The following is a 24,181-nucleotide window of genomic DNA, read 5'->3' on the forward strand; positions in this document are numbered from 1 at the left end:
TAAATACTCAAACAATATCAGCTATTATTGTAGAGCAATGAGTTTGTGGTTAGATAAAATGATGCAAGCTAGTTGATAATATGAAATGATCTTTTCCATAAAAAAGTTCATAATGTAGGTAATGAAATAGAATATGTATTGTATATTAAATTTGAGATTAGATGTGACAAAGTGCTACTGTTGATTACTTTGGGGCAGCCTGATGTTCAGGTTGTAGCTTTTTTAAAAATAATTGATGTTTAACTTTAACGTGCATAATTTATATAATCTTAACACTAAAACCAGTATTTTACTAAATACATAAACTCAAGTGATACTTCCATTAAATTTTTTAAAAAAGATACCCCACTCTTCTCATTAATAATCAACATATTATCAGATGTTAGCCAATTTATAAATTCAAATTAGTAGTCTCTCTCTCTCTTGCTCTCTCTCTTTCTCTCTCTCTCTCTTTTCACTTTGAGAGAGAAGAATACATATGTGGAAATAAAGTGTTATTGTCTGGAAGCTATGTATCCAAGGAATCATATGGAATAGATGTCAGGACCATTGGAAGTTTGCAGATAATAACAGGAAAGTAGGATGTGACTATGTTTCTCCATTGTGAATCACCCCCAGTAATAAATCTCCAAGGAAATAATTCATCCTTTGGAAACCTTTATCAACAGCCTTTTGGGGGTTGCCTATAACTGAAAGAATAAGCCAAAGTTATTCCATCCAGAAAACAACTGCGGGTTTGAGTACCACTGGCAAATAATTTAATTGTGATTCTATTAGAATAGCTATCTCAAAGTTTCTTTTCTATAATAATGGGTATGTGGCCCAATGTGGATCCTATTCTTATTCCCAATAGGCTTGAAAGGCCACAAGCTGGAAGCATGCTTTGCAAATCACCGATTTGATTCTCTGCTTCATCTAATCTGATGTTGATTCCTACAAGTGTATACTTCATCTCAGATATTGTATTCTTCGTTTCTGACTGGTTCTAATTTATGGTTTCTATGTTTTGTTTTTTTATGCTATTGAAGTTGTCACTGAGTTCCTTGAACATCATTATAACCATTGTCTTATTCTCTGTATCTGGTCGTTTGCTTGCCTCCATTTCATTTATCTAGTCCTTTTCCTAAAGATTTCTTCTGTTCTTTAATTAGGGTCATGTTTATTTGTCTTCCCAATTTGTCTGCCTCTCTGGTTTTGTATTAGGTTGATCTGCTATGTCTTCCAGTCTTGGTAAGGTGGTCTTATGTAGTAGGTGTCATGTGAGTCCCAGTGGTACAATCTCCTGATATCAGAGCCAGGTGTATCAGGAGTGTCCCTTGTGTGGGTTCTGTGTGCGCTTCTGTAGTAGTTGAGCCTTGATTGCTCATCTTGATTGTCACATCTGTGGGTGGGTTGACCTTCAGGCTGGCTGAGTGTGAGGATGGGCCATGGACACAGTGTAATGGTTGACCCCACAAAGTGGAATTTGGCCGAGCAGGATCTGGTGCCTGTTGAGACCTACCTTTGAATGTGGCATTTATAGAGCTAATCAGGTGGAACTCTGTATAGTCTACAGCCAGCAACTTGATATGTTGCTTTTGGGGTCTCTTGGGAGAGACTTTAGTGCAGGTTAGTGTCAAATACTGCTTATGTCTGGCCATAGGCCGCTTGTTAATAGCTATAAAGCAATACATGATTGGTAGCTGCTAATGCTGGGCCTGGGTACATGTGAGAGGGGCCAAGCTGCACATGAAGGCTGACTGCCATCACTACCGGGCCTGGGACAGGTCAGCAAAAGGTCCAAGGCACCCCAGGCCCACTGTGCCTGCTGGCTGCCAATTAGGCTCAGCCACTGAAAAGGCCTCATGAGTTGCATGAGGCAGGCTCTCAGGGAGCCACCAGGTAAAGGCACGTTGTGTTCACCAGGTTAATACAGTTTTAAGCTTGTCGTTCTGAGGCCACTCAGCAAATGTTTCAAGGGCAGCCTGTAAATGAGGGCAGCCTGTATCTGCGTGGGGCCTGGAGATCTTTGTGGTGGGAAGGAGTCGCCAGGGTGGAGCTAGTAGAGCTCATCAGACTAAAACAGATTAAGATTTGGCCAGTGGCGGGAGGGCTTAACACCAGAAAGATAGTGTCTGTGGGGCTTTAGGAAGACAGCCCTCGTCCCAAAGCCTCACAACTGTTTCTCCCTTTGTGTCTCTGGTGCCTTCACGCTCGCCTGGGATACCTCAGGAGTTTTTTTTAGAAAGACGGCAAACGGGCCCAGGCTGGTTACCTCTGGCAGAGTTACAGCTCAGCTCAGTACAGCAGGGTGGGGCCTCTGGGAGGCGTCAGGCTGGGGCCAGTGAAACTCACCCAGCTAATGCTCTGGAGGGGGAAACCCTCCAACCAGGAAAGATGCCGTCCCTGGCGGGACAGCAGAGGAGCTCAACACAGAGACAGGGGCAACTATCCCTCCAGCCCTCTCACGGAAGCCACACGACTCAGTCTCTCCCTCTGACTTTGGCACCCTCTGAGCCACTGTCCCTCTGACGGAGTCCAAGGTGAATGCCAGCAGGTGAGAGTTTGTGCGTGGGGCCTTTAAAAGAAGCTTGGGTTTCTAGCAGCCTTCTGTCTCACCAGGGTAGACAGAATCCCTGCTGATTTTCACAACCAGATGTTATGTGGGCTCCTCTTCCTGGCACTGGTGCCCTGGGCTGGGGAACCATTGCTCCTCAGGAGGGCCCTCTGCAGCCATGATATCCCTCCAGGTTATCAGACGCCACATGCGGGAGTGAGCCAGCCCTTTTCTTTCTTTCTTTTTTTTTAAATATATATATTTTATTGATTTTTTACAGAGAGGAAGGGAGAGGGATAGAGAGAAACATTGATGAGAGAGAAACATTGATCAGCTGCATCCTGCACACTCCCCACTGGGGATGTGTGCACAACCAAGGTACATGCCCTTGACCGGAATCGAACCTGGGACCCTTGAGTCCGCAGGCCGGCGCTCTATCCACTGAGCCAAACCAGTTAGGGCAGCGCCAGCCCTTTTCATGTCTCTATCCTTCCTGTCAGTCTCCATGTGGCTTCTTTTGTGTATCCTCAGTTATAAGACTTCTGTTGAGCTGATCTTCAGATGGTTATCCAGGTTGATTGCTTTATAATTTAGTTGTAATTTTGATGTGGCCATGGGAGGAGATAAATCCAGCTTCCACCGACTTCACCATCTTGGACAGAATCTCTGTGTAAAGGTTTGCGCTTGATGAGAAGTTGTATTGAAAGCCAGTCACTGAGAAGGTCCATTAGGTTTGACAAAATTGTGATTAACTGGTGATTTTCTAGTGTAAATTCAGTGGAGTGATAGAAACATTGGTGAGACTGAGGAGTTGTTTGGATGGGAACTCTGACTTTTCAATCTCCCTTTAGATATTTTAAAGTCTTAAATAATAATTAGTGAAAGCTTAGCATATCCAAGGGCCATGGTAAATATTTGCTTTAAAATTAGAAGCAATAAAACCCTTTCATTTGAGGGTCTTTTTTCCCTTTTAAAATGAAAATACATAGCTTATACAGTACCTTCATTTTAAGTATACACACATTCATATCTGGAAACATGATGGCCAATATCTGAATGAACTAAAAACAGACAAAAAGCTGCATTTTCCTATATTTGGCCAACTAAGTTTGCTTTGTTTACATTTTGCTAATGAAATGTTCACTTAGATATATGGCCCTAACATCTAAGTGAATAAAAGAAATACAAATTTACAAATTATAAAGCAATATATTTTTGGCATAATAAATAAAACATCAGTTAAATTTTAGTATTTACTACTTACTAGACCTCTAATTTATGCAAGATCTTTTACCTTCAATTATGTAACTTTATTTGCATAATAATCCTATAAATACAAAATGAAACTTGATAAGGAACAGAATTAGAGGGACGTCAAGTGAAATTGTTTTTAAATTAGGAAATATCTTTGCATAAAAGTTTGTTTTTTAAACCATTGATGGCAAGAGCCACTCTTATTAGGGTCTGGGAGCATTCAGGTCACGTTGCTTTCAGTATTATTTGAGATTCTTCTATTTGAATAGTCTTGGCCTGTGGTAAAAGTCTTTAGTCTTCCTCTGTGTACATTAGAGGGATGCTTAGCAACCTTGTGGTTGTAATATTTCTGAAACTCTTGGTTCACTTTCGGTGAATATCAATTCAAACAACTTGGGTCTTGAAAAGATTGACTTACAGCTTTGCATTGAGAACTAGACCAACATATACCTTCCTGGTATATCTCTTCCTTCTCTCTTTTCCCTACCTCGCTTCCTTTTGCAATATCTACCTAGATTCCTGGAGCAAAGATAAGCAGCCTCAAAGAGTCATCCCTGTATGCTGTACCCTTCAATGGTCTGAAAGGGCCTGGCTTCCTATTGTATTTGGAGCATTCCTGGAGATGTTTCAGCTGATTCAGGGGAATCAGAGAGCCAATCCTTTCTTTAGGGTTCTTATTTGACCAATGCCAATTGGAGCTTTACCACTACAGCATATAATAAACAAAAAGACTTTGGATAAAGAAGAGAAACATGACAAAATTTTAACTCACTAAAAAAATTGAAGAGTGGGTAAATTTTACTTAAGGCATAGTTGGAAGAAAAAAAAGTTGTAACAGTGTGAAATCCCCTAAAACTCCTTCCCAGAAGCCTCTAAATCTTTATTTAAACATTTGCTAAGGAAAGGAACGGTGGTAGAGTAGCAAAAGCATCAAAGTGATAATGAAAGGCGGGATTAGCCAAGACCTTTGCTTGACTTTGGGCAAATCACTTCTCTGGTCTGAGTTTTCATAGTCAATAAAATGAGAACATTCTACTAAATGACCCCAGGGGATCCATTCAGTGCCTATATTCCAATATTCATTCCAACCCTCTGGACAAATGTTAGAGGTGAGCTCTCAATATCTGTCTGGTGAGAATATTACTCATAATAATTTCAATAACTCACTGATGTCAACCTAAATGATAGGTTTCTAAAAAATAGCTCTCCATGGTGTTTTAATACAACTCTTAACCTCAATATTGCTTTATTGAATGTTAGCACAGATATGCAATAAGGTAGGAGGATTTGTTTTAACTTCTGGAATATAATAGTTTCAATTACTTTAAATTACATATTTAATGTGTTTAAAAGGTAAAGGATATTTAGCTTCCTCTCCCAAGTGTCACTTACTTTTCTATCAAATATCATTACATTGTAATAGTAGAGAGTAAAGAAAGATGTTTCTTTTTAAAGCATTAAAGTTTTAGGGTAGGGGCATGATGTCACCAGGGTTTTATGATTAAACAGCAGATAAATGGTTAAGTAAAAAACGGTTTTTTTAAATTGTATTATGTGTCTATGTGAAGCAAAGGAAAACATTTTAGGAAACACAAAATGGATGGATTTCTCATTTGCAATATGCTAATGCTATGTAAGACATAGTGGCTTACATAATAAATCTTTTCAAGTAGTGCTGCAGCAAAAATTTGTATAATGTGACTTTTTAAAAACAGTCTAAATTAACAAGATGCATGGAATTGGTTTATGAAATCCTTCAGATATGTATGTGTTTAGCCTACACATTAGTGCAACATTCTTCCTTTGGGCACTTTAAAAGGGGATAGGCTGCAGCTATTAAAGCATGTTACAGTTACTCCATAACATTCTAGGCTGAAAAGCTGTTGTCTTGAGAGGTCTCCTGCTGTGCTGTTAATAACAGTAGGATCTTAAGTGGAGCTATTACCTCCACTCTATAAATTACAATTGTTTTTAATCAAAGAATGTTAAAAAGAGCTAGTTGCCACTGAGGGATTATTAAGGTTTAAAGGGGCTACTTTGCTGGGCCAGCGTAGTTCAGTGGTTGAACATTGACCTATGAACCAGGAGGTCACAGTTCAATTCCTCGTCAGGACACAAGCCCAGGTTAGGGCTTGATCCCCAGTGTGGGCATGCAGGAGGCAGCTGACCAATGATTCTTTCTCGTCATTGATGTTTCTATCTCTCCCTTCTTTTCTAAAATCAATAAAAATATATATTTTAAAAAGAGGCTATTTTATGCAGTCAGAGTTAGGGTAGATACACTCACAATTTTTTTCAGGCAAAGATTTGGTTCATAAATCATATTGGGGGAAGTTCCATTAGCAAAGGAATAGCAGAATGATTCTACATGTACAAAAGGGGGACAATACACAATCTTGAGGAAAATGCAGGTCCCATCACTTCTACCTTGTGCGTGTGTATCACAAAGTTCAATTCCAGAATCCTGAGAGCACATGCAAACAAAGAGTTCTGGGAGGGAGACACTGCCTATTTATCAACTCCAGCTTTGGAGACTTCCAGGAAATTTCAACTACCTCATTTTTTTTTTTAAATTTCAAAATATATCACACCTTCATGTGGTAGTTATTGTATTACTAGTGTCCATGAATTATAAAAACACATAAAGCTAAACATCTGTCATAAATTCAGAGACTCTTAAAAAACAATTTTAAAACATGGCAGCATTTGCATACTAAAATATTGTAAGTATATGTGTGAGATATGTATGTGAGGCAAAGTTGATTCCATCTCGAGGCAATTCCTGGTGCATTTAAGGATTTGCAGATGCCAGGGAGGCATAGTCCATTTCAAACTTTTTGCACTGTGACAGGCTCAGTGGATGAGATTCCTGTTTGTATATGCGGTGAAGTATTAGACATATCAAATAGTGCCGTAGTCATTTCAGGTGAGTCATTATGAAAGCAGTTAATATATTATGTCAATAATGAAAACAGCTATTTAAAGATGCCACCAATATTGTGAGTGATCCACAATTTTGGTTCAGTGGCTACAGTACTACCCCTCAGGGTAAAAAAAAAAGTCTAATAATGCAGCGTATGAAACAGATGTATTTTTTAAAATATATTTTATTGGTTTCAGAGAGGAAGGAAGAGGGAGAGAGAGATAGAAAGAACAATGATTGGCTGCCTCCTGCATGCCCCCTACTGGGGATGGAGCCCACAACCTGGGCATGTGCCCTTGACCAGAAATGAACTTGGGACCGTTCAGTCTGCAGGCCAATGCTCTATTCACTGAGCCAAACCAGCTAGGGTGAAACAGATGTATTTTGTAGCTACTCTTGAATCTGCTATAATTTTTAAGAGGTAATCATACAATTTGTACTTTCCTATTTTTGAAATGTGACTCAAAATCTATCTGGCAATAGCTTACAGTCCACTTGAAAAGGACTATAGATAATAGGTTTGCTTTTGACGTTGCAAGTATCCACACATTCAGATGCATGGGACGTGGGCCAGGTTGCATCCCAAATGCCTACAACTTCTATGAATTTGGTGAAATTCTGTTAAGCACACTATAGGTATGACTCTTCCTGACTTCACAGATAAAATCCTAATATTCAGCTAAGACTTACATGATTCAGTAGCATCTGATTGACCTAAGTCAGAAATTCTGGCACAAACTGCAAAGCTATGCTCCCTGATCAGCTATTGCTCAGAGCGCATCTAGGAAGACATATGCTCATGTAGCAGCAGTTCAATTCTCAGCATGCTGCCATAATTACGTGCTTCGGTGTGTGTGCTTAATGACAAGCGCAATGAGAGCCTGAACTGCCTCAGAGAATACCAGGCTATTGGTTCAAAGATCTACACTTTCCTAGGTCCTAAAACTTTGATCATTTTTAGAAGATAGTACCTTTCCAAAAGGTATTCTCATTAACTGAATTTCTATTTCCTATCTTGTATAATTTTCTTTACTACAAATCCACATTTACTTATTTTCAAGATATATTCATTGGGTTATTTGGTTTTAGTTGCTTATTTAATTGTTGGGGCAGGGGATGGTAAGTTGATAGGGTGCACCAATAATGAAGAGGCCATGAATGGAAAGGGGTAAACATAAAATTGTGATACAGGTGCAATTTGTTACAGAAAGCATTGTCCCCTCCCCAGTTTCCAATGTTTTCTGCTCAATATATGCTGAAAATCTCATTGCTCACAGAAACTCAATTTTCCTGAGCCTTGGGGTATTCCTTCCTTTGTTTAAAAAATATTCTTAGTAAAGACTCTGAGACATTCATTTTTGATTTTTGAAGTGAATTTACTGTCAAACTCATCAGATCCCTTCTGTTGCACAGCCCCCTGCCCAATTCTTGTTTTTAATTTTTATTCATAATTGTGTCTTATTTTTAAAGATAATCTCAGGTCTCGAAAACCTGAATTTGCTCCCACTCATGCAGTTTAGTTTGGCAGCTTATCCAAGGATCTGGCATTTACACAGAGGCCAAAGCCTTAAATAAAGAGATGAAGCTGCACAATTGAATTTCAGGTATAAGGCCATGAAAAGCGAAATCCTTTCCAAGGTTTAAAACCAAATATTTCAGTTTCTTTTACATTAATATCTCAGTGAACTGAATTTACATGGGGGTCCTTTGAGTCATCCTCTCTTCCCTGTGGCATGGGTAGCTATCTTAACTAATAAAAGAGTAATATGCAAATTGACCATCACTCCAACACACAAGATGGCTGCCCCCATGTGGTCAAAGATGGCTGCCCCCATGTGGACACACGATGGCCATCACAAGATGGCCAGCAGGGGAGGGCAGTTGACAGGGACCAGGCCTGCAAGGGGAGGCAGTTGGAGGCAATCAAGACTGCAGGGGAGGGCAGTTAGGGGTGACCAGGCTGGCAGAGGAGGGAAGTTGTGGGCAACTGGGCCTGCAGGGAAGGGCAGATGGGGGGGGGGGACCCAGGCCTGCAGGGGAGGGCAGTTAGGGGTGACCAGATCTGCAGGGGAGGGAAGTTAGGGGCAAACAGGATGGCAGCGGAGCAGTTAGGCATCATTCAGGCTGGCAGGGGAGTGGTTAGGGGGTGATCAGGCTGGCAGGCAGAAGTGGTTAGGGGCAATCAGGAAGGCAGGCAGGAGAGCAGTTGGGATCCAGCAGTCCTGGATTGTGAGAGGGATGTCGAACTGCCCGTTTAGGCCCCTTGAGGGGTCCCAGATTGGAGAGGTGCAGGCTGGGCTGAGGGACACACACCCCTGTGCATGAATTTCGTGCACCAGGCCTCTAGTCCTATATAATTAAAGGCTAATATGCAAATTGTCCCCTTGACCAGGAGTTTGACCAGGGGGTGCGGCCGGCTGGCCAACCGCCCACGGGCCCCTACTCCCCACTGGTCCAGCTGGATCTGCCCCAATTGGAGCTGGCCAGCCGGACCCCACCCGTGCACGAATTCGTGCACTGGGCCTCTAATATTATTATATTTGTGCAAAATTGGCAAAAAATAACAATAACTGCAAAAATAGTTAGCTATTATTGATTATTTCTTAAATGCCAGAATCTTTGTTAAACTGTGGCTTCCACTACACAATTGAAATAAACTAACTGAAGAAATTTCCTGCAACATCAGAGATGAATTAGAAGATAAAGAAGAATCCTAGTTTGGAGAAAGCTTTGGGATTCAAAAACACAAGGGTACAGATTTCTTTTTAGAGATATTGCAAAAAATGGTAATATTTTTAGTCAAATTTACAAATAATTGTATTTAAATAAGTAACAAAATCTCTTTTTACCCCTTATATTACATTTCAGGATATAAGTCTAAAGAATCACAGAACCTTCCATTCGGACATCATTTTGGATTACTGATTTCAGTCTCTCATCTATTTTGTGAAGATCCTCCTGCCACCCTGACAGAGGGACCATCGAGCTTCTGTTTTACTGTAAGCATTTTGTTTTCAGCCAATTCTGTCTCACTATAGCATAGAGTCAGCACGCTAATCCCTCGGGTCAAATTCTGCCCTGCTGCTGTTTGCATCTGACCTGCAAGCTAAGAATGGACGTTCCATTTTGTAAATGGTTGAGGAAAAGCAAAGGAAGAATAATATTTAATGACACATGACAATTATACGAAATTCAGATGTAAATGTTTATAAATAAGTGTTTATTAGGGCACAGACATGCTCATGTTTGTTTATTCACTGTGGCTGCTTTCATGCTACCAGGGCTGCGATGAGCAGTCACAGCAGAGACTTCATGGCCCACAAAGCCCAACATGTTTCCTGTCTGGCCCTTTACAGAAAAAGGGTGCTGATTCCTCAGGAACCACACAGCGAATGTATTGTCTTTTCCTCTGACAGAACAGCAAATATTTTAAACTATCTTTGTTTCTATCTTTTACAATTGGAAAATGTCTTCATTTTGCCTTCACATTTTTTTCTTAATTGGAATAATTATATATTTGCATTCAATTGTATGAAATAATATGAGAGATCCCTTGTATATTTTTTCCAGTTTTCCCCAATGGTAACATTTTGAAAAACTATAGTATAATATGACAGTCAAAATGTTGACAGTCATACCGTCCATTGCTCTTATTTAGACTTCCTCAGTTTTATTTGTACTTATTTGTGTGTATGTTTCACATGATTTTTGTGATCTGTGTATATCTATGTATGCAGCACCACAGTCAAGATACTAAACAGATTTCTCTTTTATTCTTAAACCTCTTTCATTCTCATGTGGCATAGTTTGAAACTTCTATCCATCTTTCTAATGTCCAATATCTTTGCAATTTACTGATATTCTAATTAAAGTATCTATATCTATCAACAGTTCTGTTACATACAGGTATTTTCAATTTTCAAAATAATCTAGGAAATGTTACCAATGAAGTTTAAAGCAAGCTAAGAAACATGGAACTTCGGCCACCTCAGATAATATAGTCTTCTTTAGGGACAATTGTGATACTCCTAATACAATAGTTAAAAATGCACTAGCCAAATTAAAATCTGCATCTAATGTAGTAAAATATACAAAAAATCTAAATCAGTAATAAAGTAAAGAAAAATTATAAAATAATGCAGAACTTAGGAAGAAAGAATACCAACACATAAAGAGAGAGAGGGAAAGAGGGAGGAAGGGATGTGGGAGGGAGAGAAGGTAGGAAGAAATGAAGGAAGAAAGGAAGGGATCATATATTACTAGATGTGAAGGATAGAGAATGTGGATCCAACATATAAATAATTGTTTTCAAAGAATAAACCAGAGCAAAACATAAGCAACTGAAGTACTGTATGGAATGATACTCCCCTGTGTTGAATAAAAGCATATACTAAAGATTAAACTGTCCATTATTAATATGTACCAAGGAATGATAATAATGATAACAGTAATAAAAGACATATACCTAATATATTCTTGTAAAATTTTTAATCTTTATGACAAAGATAGAACTCTAACAGTTTCTAAGAGAAGGAAAAATAAAATAGGTACCACAAGAGAACCTTACAAATTTGAGGAGGATATGTTGTAGCCTGATAATTATAAATAGATTTAACCATTTACTTATAAATGTAAGAATAATTAATTTTCAGGTAATCACAAGTTCAGAAAATATACTACTCATGTGTATTTTCTGGAAAAAAATAGATGTCTATACTAACTGAGCAATAATTCAATTTAAAAATAAAAAATTCAAAATTAGAAAATTATATGAGAAAACATCTGTGTGAAGCATACGCATTTTACTTTATTTTCATCAATTAATTACTTGGGTTTTGGTGGACCAGACCAACAGTTCTTAATCTTTATTAAGATTACATCTTAAATAAATAAATATCATTATGTTTTTCAGGATTTTAAAAAAAATACACTCTTACACATTTTCTAGCTTCTCATTTATTGAGCCTTTTCTACGTTTTGTTAACACATTTGTAGTACTCCTGATAATTATTTTTCCTAATTTATTATTCACTTCAACTCTGTAACCTTGACTTTTAAAAACATCTTATTTTTAAATAGTTGTAAATTTATTAAAACAACTTGTAAAAATAGTTTCTTCATATTCTTCACTGTGCTTTCATTAACGATAAAACTTTACATAACTATGGTACAATTATCAAAATCAGAAGATTGATATTCATATAACACTAGTAACTAAAATCCAGGCATTCAAATGTCACCAATTGTTTCACTAATTTCTTTATTTCTGTTCCAGGATTGGACACAGGCTCCCGCATTGCATACGAGTATTTAATTTATCCTTAGTTATAGTTAGGACACTTTCCTAAACTTGTTTTTGTTAGTTTGTTTTCTTTTTTTGTTCATTTGTGACCTTGGTAATTTGAAGAGTACTTATTGGTTAGGTATTGTTTTTAACTCCACCACGTAGCTCTGTGAGGTCAACCAGAATGAATACAGAAAAATGGGTCTCTTGTTTGAAAAATATGAAAGTGAGATCCATCTAGTGGACAAAATATTGTATCACACAATAACCAAATGCTCTATTTTTCTGAATGCATATGTAAGTAGATAAGTACATATACACACAATTTAAAGTGTAAGTCAATCAGATAGTTTCTTCTTGAATTTTCTCCTGAAATAAAAATTATAACAGCCAGTTTTATAATCCAATATTAACTATATTATGAAACCAAGTACACATTCAGAAAACTCTAAAGATTGTTTTGAAAACACTAATCTCAACTCTTAAGAAACTTTAGAACCAGAATTTACTTATCTATGTTTATTCTTAGTGTCTTCCAAGTAATGGACTTTCACAATTTTGGAAATTACACTGAGTAAGGGCCCTGGCATTTTACATACATTCTAATAACTTTGCATCACTATGTAGCAACTATAATCTCTGCTGTCTAGTGTCAAAAAAAAAAAAATGAAGGAAAACTATCAGGAACAATTAAAACTGCTTTTATTTTAGATAACTAGTCTTTTGAATGAAATAGAATCTACTCCTAATTTGTCTCATGAAATAATTTTAATTCCTCTGTTAAAGGTGGCAAGTAGAGCAAGTTAATACCTTTCTTAAGTGTGAAAGCTGTATGAGAGCAAGAATATGTGTCCTGCCCTGGCCGGTTTTGCTCACTGGTTAGATTGTCAGCAAAAGACCAAAACGTCTCAGGTTTGATTTCAGGTCAAGCTCATGTACCTTGGTTGCAGGTTTGATCCCAAGCCCTGGTCCCTCCTTTCCACTCTGTCTAAAAATCGATGGAAAAAAAATACCGTTGGGTGAGGGTAATATATATATATCCTTCTTTTGAATTGAGCACCTTCTAAGATAGACAAGTGATTAAACAAAGGGAGAGAATAATTAATTCTGAGACACAGCATTCTGAAACTTTTTAATAGACATGCTACCTTAACGATGGGCTAAGGGAAGGAAACCATGAAGCCTAAACATAGGAGGTAAATAAAATAGAAGACATTCAAGTCAAAAGCAAATGAGAATAAAAATGAATTTTGTAAATAGATAAAATTTCCCCTTCAGCTAAACACTGCAGTGTACCTTCTGGTTTCATTTACATTTATATTTACCAAATATAGTTATTTGTCATAAAAAATTTTCTTTCAGTGAAGTCTGTAAAATTTAAACTGTTAGTTATCTGTAGGCTCTTCTAATATGCACAGCTGGGAAAACAAGGAGATTTAAAGTGGTTTGGGTGTATTTCAAGGTTTTGTTCTTGGCCTTATGCATGAACCAAAAAGTTGCCCTTGGCTTCTATATTTGGGAATGATGATTTGAAACTTTCAAATACATGTGTTTCATTGGTGTACATTACATATAGACTTTGTCCATTTAAAAATATTTAATATTGAGAAACTTTAATAAATGTCTAGAAATATATATATGAATATTAATATTTGGTTTCTTTTCTATGAAATTAATATTTTTTCCTAAGCCTGGACATTACCTATAATCATATGTTTAGGAACATTATTTTACCTGAAAGTTGATAATTTTCAATTTAATATTTCTCATTTAGTTCAAAATTAATGTTTTGATTTATTAAACCTGTTTTATTGGACCAAAATAGTATAAAAAACTATCTTTATGCGTAAACACTCAGATGATAATAATAATAAAAATATTATCCTTTGTAACTATGTAAATCAAACCTGGCAGCTGGTTGTTGGCAGCTAGAAAAGACCCACAGAATTATTATTGCAAATTATGAAGAGTAACTGAACCCACAGCAACCCCTGGCACAACTGGATAATGAGTTAGTCAAAAAATTACTAAAAATTATGTCTTCTGATTGCCTACAAGCAGAAAACAAAATCTGTGGTTGGTGTAGTCTCATGCATGTCTGTTTTCTTAGCTAGTTTTTTGGACCTCCCCTTTGAAGGAACAAAACAAAAGGTTTTCTTTTTTTTTTCTTCAGAATAAGAGTATATGTTCATTCTTAAATATCTCCCTGACTCTGCCCCATGCTAGCCTATGACCACAACTTTCTGTAATGCAAATGAAATTAATGTGCAACAACTGTTGTGAATTTATTATTATTAAAGTTTTTACATTTAATGGTAAATAACTCCTAAATGAGCCTTTCCTGAAAGCACATTTTAGTGGATTCAGGAGGAAATGGGCAAAGTAAGATAAGAGAATAATAGGAGAGATGTGGTGTCTGAAGACCAATTTTTTCCACTTCACATTTTTACCTGCAGCAACCTTAGAAGATATTGGTAGTTTTTGACCCTGCCAGTTTTCTCTGTGTTAGTTGTGATATGGGTCAGAATAATACTGTAAAGATACTAATGATATTGCCTTTTCCCACCTGGATTTATTCTTTCCTTTCCTCCCGACTCAAGCATAGACTTTTCTCCATTCATCATTTCCAGGATAGAAGTGTCAAAACAGAAACACAATGATCACATTGACCACAACAACCAAAACAACATCAATTTCAAAGAGGGAAAATGTTTGAGCTTCTTCATAGGTTTGGTTTTCAGATACTTAATGCCTTGAGGAAGTGAAGAGGAACTGGGATATAGATGAACATAAATGAACAAGTTTCCCATCCACTTTCCCAACAGGAGGAGAGCGAGATGGAGAAGACGTTATAAGGACAAAGGTTGGGAGAGACATGAGGATTGGACATAAAGACTCATCATGCACTTCATGTCTATGGCTAGGGTCCTGGCAGGTTGACCTCTAGGTCCTGAAACCATTAAAATCATTGCAGCAATTTCTGCAATTATAACGTGTCATAGAAATATCATAATAATAGCATATAACACCTGTGCTCTTGAAGGTGTAACAGGAGTAGAGACTTTGGTGCTGGGCTGAATGGTCTGGTGACGAAGGACCACAGGCAGCAATGCATGAATGGCAGAGTTAAAGATGTGGTTTTCTCACTCCATAAGTACTTGGAATTATTTAACTCTACCAAAACTTAAACCCAACCCCAGGAGAAGGAGCAGAAAGCCTAAATTGACTTACAACCATTTTCTGATATATGGAAAAATGAGTGTTCAAAACAAAATTAACTTGTATTACAAATAAGTTATGTTTAAAACTGCAGCCCAGAGGCCCTTTTTGCACACTGAGTTCTTGTACACTTACTGACACTTGTACTTACTATTAAGACACAGACATAAGCAAACATTTTGCAATAAGGGAACGATTTGCACTATTAGCAAAGGTGGCAACATTTGAGCAAAGTTGCAAAAATGAATGAGAATGTTCCTGATGAATACTGGATGAGGAGCATGTACAGAAAGTGAGTGTAAGGGCACAACTATGAACAGATGAGAGAGAATTGTGTGTTCGGGTAAGATCAAGGAGTAACTTACTGAGGACATTGACCTAGGAATTAGCTAACTGACAGATGCAAGGGTGGAAAAGTAGACAGAGCCGGAACATTCAAGTCCTTGCTGAGAAGGGTTGGTTTACTCCCAGAGTTGATAAGGATCTATCAAAATACTTTTAACTGAGGAGGGGCATGAACAAATAAAATTTGTATAAATATAACAGGCAGAATGTGTAGGATTCTTTGAAAGGTGGTGAGAATAGAGGCAGATAGGCCATTTAGGAAGCTGATGGGAAATTATTACGGTTAAAATCCTGAGAGTGGAGATAGAAGGCAGCTGAGATTTACTTGGCATGTAGAATTTATGGGACTTGGCAAATTAGACATTATTTATGAGGGAGTGGTTGATGATAGCTCCCAGTTCTGAATGGAATGTTAGTATAATTAATCAAGCAAGATAAGGGATATGGGGAAAAGATATGTAGAGATGGCTAGTTGGCCATTGGAAAGAGATTCTTGGATCTCTGTAAGATTTCTGGACTAAAAGCAGATTAGGGAAATTCCATGACCACAAAACATGGTTTGGGTAAATTTGTACAGACTTTCAATATTTTCAATCTTTACCATGTCTTCCTACTTCTCTGTCACCTTCCTTCTTTGACCTTGAATCTGGCAACAAAATTGGTATTTTCAATGTTGCCATCTCTCACCTTTGACTCTTAACTTTATTTATATATTTTTAAATATATTTTTATTGATTTCAGAGAGGAAGGGAGAGGGTGAGAGAGATAAAAACATCAATAATGAGAAAGAATCATTGATTGGCTGCCTCCTGCATGCCCCCTACTGGGGATCGAGCTCACAACCTGGGCATATGCCTTTGACCAGAATCGAACCCGGGACCCTTCAGTCTGCAGGCAGATGCTCTATCCACTGAGCCAAAGTGGCTAGAGCTCTAATGTTATATCTGGTTCCAATTTGCCTTTTATTGCATTCTCTCTTTATTGATTTAATTTTTGATCTTGAACAAAATCCTCTTGCCTCAGAATGTTTTGAAATGACATTGCCCTGCTTTCTGACAGGTAATAGGCCACGAACCAGTCTAAGAAAGCAGGAAAATAATAGACTAGGAGGAAACATATTTCCATTTGTTTATGTGGACAGAAAATCACCTTGCAATGGACCAAACTGGCATTCACTCACTGGCAGCTATATAGAATCAATGAACTTCCAAATATACCAATTGCTCCAATATTTATAATAACAGATTTCTTTATTTCAGGCTCATATTTTAAGGTCCTTTATATTAATTTATTTATTCCCTTGCCTTAACCCTATGAAGTATTATTATTCCCATTTTACAGATGAAGAAACTGAGATACAAAAAAATTAAATGGAGTTTCACACAAGAATGTCAATTCAAACCCACAAAAGCATAGCTCCAGAGACTTCACTCTCATTCAACATAGAATACCCATTTATATTAGTTTCCTATTGTTGCTGTAACAAATTACATGACAAACCTAATGGCTTAAAAGAACACACATTTATTAACTTCCATTTCTGGAGGTCAGTAGTCCAAAAGAGTCTTAGTAATTGCAATCAAGCATTACACTCTTTCTGAAGGCCCTAAAGAAGAATCTGTTCCATTCATTTTCCAGTGTCTAGAGGCCACCTGCATTCTTTGTCTTGAAGCCCTTTCCTTCATGTTTGAAACCTCTTTCTAACTCTGCTTCTATCATCATATAAGGATACTTGTGACACCCAGGTAACCCAGGATAATCTCTCTACCTAGAGATCTTAAATTTGCTCATGTCTGCAATGTCTTCTTTGCCACTTAAGGCAATATATTCATGGGTTTTGGGGATGAGGATGTGGACATATTTAGGATAACACTGTTTTGTCTGTCACATCAATCTTTTTTTTTTTAATATAATTTTACTGGAGGCCCGTTGCACAAAATTTGTGCATGGGGGGTAGGTCCCTCAGCCCGACCTGCACCCTCTCCAATCTGGGAGCCCTCAGGGGAGCCCTCTCCAATCCGGGAGCCGTGACAACTTAGGCTCACTCCCCGTGGTTCTCTGCTCTCTGCAGGGCCTGGCTGCTCCTCGCCCGCAGCCCAGAGGCCCTCTGTGACTGGGTGGGAATGCTTGCCTTGATGCCCTGGTGAGGAAGCAAGCATTCTGCCAGGCCGCTCACTCTGCCTGCTCTCAGCAGCCATGCCCCCAGGACTCGGGACTCCAGCAGGGCTGAGGGGACTGGGCACCACCATCTTGTGGCTATGGGCACTGCCATCTTTGTGATGGAGTGATAATTAATTTGCATACTACCCTTTTATTAGATAGGGTTGATTTGAGAGAGGAAGGGAGAGGGCAAGAGAGATAGAAACATCAATGATGAGAGAAAATCATTGATCACCTGCCTTCTGCATGCCCCACACTGGGGACTGAGCCCACAACCCAGGTTTATGCCCTGACTGAGAATTGAACCATGACCTCCTGGTTCATAAGCTGATTCTCAACCACTGAGCCATGTCAGCCAGGCCACCATTCTTAATATTTCCACAGACTGAGAGGATTATCATCTACTTGGGAGACCTCAATATTTGCCTTGTACTTTTATGGAGTGATTTAATCTAAAAAAACATTCCCATCCCACATAGACACAAACACACACTTGCCCACTCACACAACATAATTTTTCAATGTGGAAAAGAAAATTCACATAAGCACATGAAACAACATTATGGATGAAACCATGAAGGCCAAGATCTATACTCCTGCCTAGACACTGAGTGAGCACCAGAAAGATTAGTCAGAAAATAGTTGGGAGAACAACTTCTTTAATTATTTATCTGTAGGTATTTATCATACCAGAGCCCTGGGAGATGCTTTGTTTTATTTATTTATTTCACATGATTTTATTTTCCACAAAATTTAAAGTGATAAATTCCCATGAAGTGCAATTAACATTATAATTTTCAATTCTTTTGTTTTTGTTGTTAATCCTCACCCGAGGATATTTTTTTCATTGATTTTTTTGAGAGAGTATAAGGGATGGAGAGAAACAGACAATGAGAAACATTGATTGGTTGCCTCTTGCACACGCCTTGATGGGGGCCTGGCAGAGGATCAAGCCTGAAACCAAGGTACTTGCCCTTGACTGGAATAGAACCTGGGGTACTCTATCCACTGATCCAAACAGGCTAAGGCTATAATTTTCAATTATTTCAGTGCTAATATATTTTCACCAAACATGTAGGAAGATGCCAAATATGTAATGGTTTAGATTTGTCTTTTCTTCTTTCCAGAACCCCTATGCTTGAGTCAAAGGTTTTTTATATATATACTAGTGTCCCAGTGCATGATATTCGTGCACAGTAAGGGGTTCCCTCAGCCCAGCCTGCCCCCTCTCACAGACTGGGATCCCTCAGGAGATGTCCTACTGACAGCTTAGGCCCGCTCCCCATGGGAAGCAGGCCTCAGCCGCAGTCTGGCCTCCCTCTGTGGGAGGTGACCGGGCTGATCAAGATAAGGCGCCAGCCCCATTACCCCACTGCTACAGCCACTGACAGCCACTGCAGCTGCCAAGGTGTTTTCATCAACACGGACTCTAGTCCCTTCACTGTGAAAAAATGACAACTTTCTTTAGGCATTTTCAAGATGTGTCTTTCATAGGATATGACATTTCTTTCTTTCTTTTTTTTTTTTAATCCTCACCTGAGGATATGTTTCCATTGATTTTTAGAGAGTGTGGGAGAGAGGGAGAGACAGAGAGAAACTGTGAGAGGGACACTCATCAATGTGAGAGGGACACTTTGATTGATTGCCTCTTGCATGAGCCCTGACCTGGGCCCCGGCCAGGGAGGAGCCTGTAACCTGGGTACATGCCCTTGACCAGAATCGAACCCGGACCCTGAAGTCAGCAGGCAGAGGCTCTATCCACTCAGCCAAACCAGCTAGGGCAGGATATGACATTTCTTAGCCCCTCCAACAGCGGACCTTAATTTTTTCCTCCAGGAGTGTGGTGGAAAAACCCTAGATCACCTTCTTGGATTCTTATAACCCAAGTTACTAAGAACACTGCAAGTGGCAGCGTACAGGGAGCTTAGCCAATGAGTGGTCAGAAAAGGTGTTTACGCTCAAACTGGTTTGGCTCAGTGGATAGACCACGGGCCTGCAGGCTGAAGGGTCCTAGATTTGATTCCTGTTAAGGGCATGTACCTTGGTTGGAGGCACATCCCCAGTGGGGAGTGTGCAGGAGGCAGCTAATCGATGTTTCTCTCTCATTGATGTTTCCAACTGTCTATCCATCTCCCATCTTCTCTGTAAAAAAAAAATCAATAAAATATATATATATTTTAAAAATGGTGTTTCCTCTGCAGCTCATGTGGTCCTTGCATTGTATCCACTGGGCTAGGGGGCTGTCTCCACCATCAGGCAGCCAGCCCCATGTCGTGGGCTCTGGGCTGGGGGCTTGAACCCGAACTGCTGCTTGGCACCAGTGCACGCGCAAGCGGCTGGGGGCTGGGCGAGAACATCTCCATCTCCGAAGCCCCCAAGGCCAGCAGCCAGCCCCGTCGTGGGTGCCAGGCTGGTGGGCATGCAGGGACCCCTGGGCTGTGCACAGCAGTGGCCACCGGGGTCTCCGCATGCTCCAGCGGCCAGCAGCCAACCCCTTGTCATGAGCGCCTGGCTGGGGGCCATTCAGGGCCAGGGTCTCCGCACACTCCAGAGGCCAGCAGCCAGCTCCCTGTCATGGGCGCTGGGCTGGGGGTGTGGACCCGAACACTGCTTGGTGCCAGAGCATGTGCAAGTGGCTGCACCCATAGTCCCGGAGTGGTTGGGGGGTGTTCTGGGACCCCTACCTCTCAGGGCCTAAGTGTGGGCCTACAGTCTAGGAGCGGCCTGGGTCCCAAGGATGTTACTGGGACCCAGGCTGCTCGGTGCCTGTGGATGCAAATTAGCTGCCATCTGTGTTGGTTAATTTGCATGTTTCTCTTTTATTAGATATATATACTAGAGGCCCGGTGCACAAAATTTGTGCAGGTGGGGGGTGTCCCTCAGCCCAGCCTGCACCTCTCCAATCTGGGATCCCTTGAGGGATGTCCAGGATTGGGCCTAAATGGGTGGTCAGACATCCCTCTCACAATCCAGGATGCTGGCTCCCAACTGCCCTCTCCTGCAGGCCTGGTCCCCCCCAACTGCTCTCCCCTGCAGGCCTGGTACCCCCCCTGAACTGCCCTCCCTTGCTGGCCTGGCCCCCCCCCAACAGCCCTCCACTGCAGGCCTGGTCACCCTCAACTGCCCTCCTCTGCTGGCCTGGTCACCCCTAACTTCCCACAACTTCCCTCCCCTGCAGGCCATCTTGTGGTGGCCATCTTGTGTCCACATGGGGGCAGCCATCGTTGACCACTGGGGGGCGGCCATTTTGTGTCTTGGTGTGATGGTCAATTTGCATATTACTCTTTTATTAGATAGGATATGTTAGGAATTACCCCATAATCCTTTCAGGTGGCATGAAATTATAGTCTCTGGTGGGAGAATTGTTGACAGGAGAACGAGGTCTGTATTCTTTGTCCTTTATTTTATAACTAGAGGCCCAGTGCATGAAATTCGTACATGGTGGGGGGAGGTCCCTCAGCCCAACCTGCACCCTCTCCAATCCAGGAGCCATCAGGGGATGTCCAACTGATGGCTTAGGCCCACTCCCCATGGTTCTCTGCTCTCTGCCGGGCCTGGGGGCTTCACCACTGCTGCCATGCGAATGAAGCCTCCATGCCCTGCTGCCTGCCCTCCGCTCCCCTCCTCCCCACGGTGCTGACAGGACCAGGGACTCTCACAGGGCTGAGGGGACTGGGCACCACCATCTTGTGGCTGTGGGCACCGCCATCTTTGTTGGGTTGATTTGCATACTCACTCTTGATTGGCTGGTGGGAGTGATGGAAGTACAGTCAATTTGCATGTTTCTCTTTTATTAATGTAGATTGACTAAGCCACTTGCTTTAATAAGTTCTTCATAGTCTTATTATATTCCTATATGTACCACAACATGTTATACATTTAAATAACATGAGTGAAACTCAGATATCTTAAAAAACATTTTCTAAGTTTTGCTTCTATTTTGGGAAGATTTAAGTGCTAATTCCTTTGATCTTTTTCACATAAAGAGGGCGAATCTACCTTTAAATCATTGCTCTTATTGGAGATAGTCCTGGATTATGGCTGGCTCTGAATGCTCTTTAGTCCTGAACTTTTCTTTGATGAGTCTGTAGGATTTTCATTCCTCCCACGTACATGTTACTTGTAGTCTCCACAAACAAGTAAAAATGACCTTTTTTCCTTTTTTTGTTTTCTGTGCTGTTTGAATAAAATAGGAAGTTTTTGTAAATAAGCTGTATTTTGTTCATATCTATTAAATTGGAAATTGGTACAATTCCATGTTATTTTTAAGTCCTCTCCCTAGAATCTCCTTATCTATTTTAAAATAGTTAGAAAATTATTCTTTTTTATGCACTGACAATTCTTGTACATATTCATTTCCAAAATACTTGAAAAAACAAAATGTCAAATTTTAAAATTTTTGTATTGTTGTGGTACAGCCACTTTTCCATATTCATGAGTAAAACTGGTAGTACTTATCCTATCTAATAAAGAGGCAATATGCTAATTGACCATCACCCTCACAAGATGGCGACCCCCACAGCCAACAAAGAGGGAATATGATAATTGACTTCCATGCCCTCATAAGATGGCTGCACCCACAGCCACAAGATGGCAGCACCCAGTCCCCTCAGTCCCGCCTCATCCAGCTGGAGTCCCCAAGTCCCCTCAGCCCCACCTCACCCAGTCCCCACAACATCCAGCCTCATCCAGCCTCAGTCCCCCAGTCCCCTCAGGGCTTTCTCATCTAGCCAGAGTCCCTCAGTCCCCTTAACTCCACAGGGGAGGGCAGTTGGAGGCAATCGGGCCGGCAGGGGAGGGCAGTTGGGGATGATCATGTTGGCAGGGGAGCAGTTAGGTGTCAATCAGGCCAGCGGGGGAGCATTTAGGGGGCTTTCAGGCTGGCAGGTAGAGTGGTTAGGGGCAATCAGGCAGGCAGTTGAGTGGTTTGGAGCCAGCAGTCCCGAATTGTCAGAGGGATGTCCGACTGCCGGTTTAGGCATGATCCCTGCCTGATTGGGCCTAAACCAGCAGTTGGACATCCACCAAGGGGTCCCAGATTGGAGAGGCATGCAGGCTGGGCTGAGGGACACCCCCATGCACTAATTTTGTGCACCAGGCCTCTAGTGTTAACTATAAAAGAACAACTCCCTGAACTTTCAGTTGCTATAAAACACTTGGGAAATAGGCAAACATATTTTCTCTTTTTACCAAATTGCTTAGATTTAAAGGTATAGTTTAAATTAGGTTTAAACACACACACACACACGCACACACACACACACACGCACACACACACACACACCATCTTTTACATTACTTTCTTTTGAACAGTATTAACAGTTTAAAGTCTGGATTGAGAGAATAAGGCAAGTTCGTTACTATGATTGGGAGAAATGAGTTTCAAGTTCTGTCTCTTCTTCCAAGAGGTAAAAAGCCAGTCCTAGGAAAACAGCCTGTTTGTTTTAGCTGAAAGGATGGCCGAAGGGCTCCTGGCCTTTGACAAACTTCCTCACCCAACTTGCCATAACTCAGATGTGTGAACAGGGAGGATTGTGGGCACTGAAAATTAGTGCACATGTGACCAGATTCTCATTAAATGCTGAACTGAGTTGCAAGCTGGGGTAGGAACCGGCACTGAAATAGTGGTCTGGGAAAGGACTGGGGGAGGGTGGTGAGGGAGGAACCATAGGGAGCTATTGGAAAGTATGCAGCTTAGAGCAGAAGGAAACCTCAGACTGATTCCAGATTTATGGAGTGGGAGGATGAGCAGGAGAGAGTTGTGAGACACATATATATGGTATTTTTTCTTAGAAGAGGAGTTTCTGTATAAAACTGGACCACAATTGGTACTAAAAGTAGAGAACTGAACTTGAGCATCAAGAGAACTAGATTTTAACAAATCTGAGACTTGCTGTGATGCAAACTGGAGTAAAATTCTTAACCACTATTGTGTCTGACTCTTACTTTTTACAATTCTGCATGTAGATCAATCTCTCTGGAAGAACATTCCCAAGCCCTGGGGACCACGTGGATGGATGCCTGTCTCTTTGAGAATAAGTGGCTGGCACTGCAAATCTCTGGTCACCAAATTCCCCATCATTAAAATTAAAAGGTTAAAACTGATATGGTCTAAAGTTGCCCACAAATTATTTGTTGAAAAAAAATGAATATATATATATATACACTAAAATCCTGTTAATCAATGTATCAGATCAATGTCATTTACTCTACAAATATTCATTAAGCAACTATTATGCACCAAACATTTCAGTGGGGAGCACCCACATGCAGAAATACTGATGGGCCAAAAACAAAGAGCTCCTCTCATTTATTATAACAATCAGCCTTATATTAATATGTTTTTGTGGAACTCATGAGAAGATAACTTGAGGAAACATGTGGTGTGTAGCATCTCTGCTCTCCTCATTCAGGCAGCAAACTCCAGACACTGAAGAGCTACTTTATTGCTTCTGGGCCA

The 24,181-nt window shown here is 40.2% G+C and overlaps 1 long non-coding RNA gene across 1 annotated transcript; it reads left to right on the plus strand.

The window, feature by feature from the left end:
• The first annotated feature begins 2,358 nt into the window (after positions 1-2,358).
• LOC129148036 (uncharacterized) lies at positions 2,359-23,747 on the plus strand. Its single transcript, XR_008555228.1, has 3 exons — positions 2,359-2,536; positions 9,582-9,712; positions 23,689-23,747. It is a non-coding gene; the product is annotated as an uncharacterized LOC129148036 (long non-coding RNA).
• The last annotated feature ends 434 nt before the right edge of the window (positions 23,748-24,181 follow it).

Source organism: Eptesicus fuscus, chromosome 3 (genome assembly GCF_027574615.1).
Source record: "Eptesicus fuscus isolate TK198812 chromosome 3, DD_ASM_mEF_20220401, whole genome shotgun sequence".
Taxonomy (NCBI): domain Eukaryota; kingdom Metazoa; phylum Chordata; class Mammalia; order Chiroptera; family Vespertilionidae; genus Eptesicus; species Eptesicus fuscus.